Source organism: Habropoda laboriosa, unplaced genomic scaffold, assembly GCF_001263275.1.
Source record: "Habropoda laboriosa isolate 0110345459 unplaced genomic scaffold, ASM126327v1 scaffold181, whole genome shotgun sequence".
Lineage (NCBI taxonomy): Eukaryota > Metazoa > Arthropoda > Insecta > Hymenoptera > Apidae > Habropoda > Habropoda laboriosa.
The window spans coordinates 213702-215080 of record NW_017100301.1 but is presented as its reverse complement, the minus strand read 5'-3'; positions in this window follow the sequence as shown (position 1 = coordinate 215080).

Below are 1379 nucleotides of genomic sequence, written 5' to 3'. Positions count from 1 at the left end.
AAATCTCTAATGTCAGCTTCAATAATATATCATTCTTACACTTGGTGATGACGAAAAGTGACCGACGTATATATACGAAGAATAAATAACGATAACTTACCGTGGACATTTTCTACATTTTAGACATTTAATAGTCGGTTTCGTGTTTTTATTGTTACTTCATTGTGATTTCATAATAATGATAATAAAAAAAAAAATGAAATACACAAGAAAGAAAGGAAAAAGTACAAATAGGAGAATTACATAGGAGAGGAAGGCAGCGTGATTTATAGAGCTCCAAAAAGAGTGAGAAGCAAAGAGAAACGCAGAGGAGAGGATACGGCCCATTGCGCCATCAGGAAGTGGCTCACCACTTACACGAGTGTAGTTAACCATATTCCAACATAGAGGTTTGTTCTCATTCCACGACAGCAGACAAACTTAACACAATGGAATAAAAACAGAATATAGTAATCAAGACCAATGTGCTGAGAAGGACAGGAAATCACGTGAATCGTAATTTTATTCCGTAGAGATATAAATATCCATCGTCAAGAAAATATTTGTACATATCAAAAACATAATAACGTGTTAATTTTGCACTATAATATCTACTAATACTTCTGTAGTTTGGTGTAATGCCATCCCTTTATTATTTCAATGGAAGCGTAATCTTTCTATTGATATTCAGTTCCTTTCTCGCGAGTCCTTGATTCCTATAGTACGGGTAATACTGAATAAGTGCATTATATACGTATCTGTATATATTTATTATCTTTGTTTTGAAATTAAGGATTGTAAAGAAACAACCAATTAAAGCAATCTAATTTATTTAATAACAATTGAAAGTATTTTAAACCAAGTTATTTTGTAAATAATAGATTATTTTCAAGTAACAGTAAAACAATATATGATATTTTAATAGAAATAAGTATGTAATACTAAACTTCAACCTAAATAATATTAAATAGCAACACTAATTTCAAAATAAATCAAATTAAACTGTCAATGCTATCTTGAAATACCTACATAATAATTTTAATAATATTCATATATTTCTTACAAAATTAATCATATTATAGACATTTAATCTTAGTCTTATTCAACTGCTAAATAAAGAACCAGGATTATATAAATTTATTTAATTGTTGAAGATTTAAAGTCTTGAATATGCTCTCATTAATGTTTTCATAAGAAAGTTAGATGACTTTTTCAATCAATTCTATGTAAACTTTATATTACAATTAACTATATTTATTACGTGTGTCTGCTAATGTCTTGGGCTGTTGAAAAATTATATTTAAATTTTATATATATTTGCCAAATAAACAGGAATATTAATTTTGTAACAATTATTTTGATTTTATATAATAGTTATTATTTTAAAAGCGGAAGAAAGA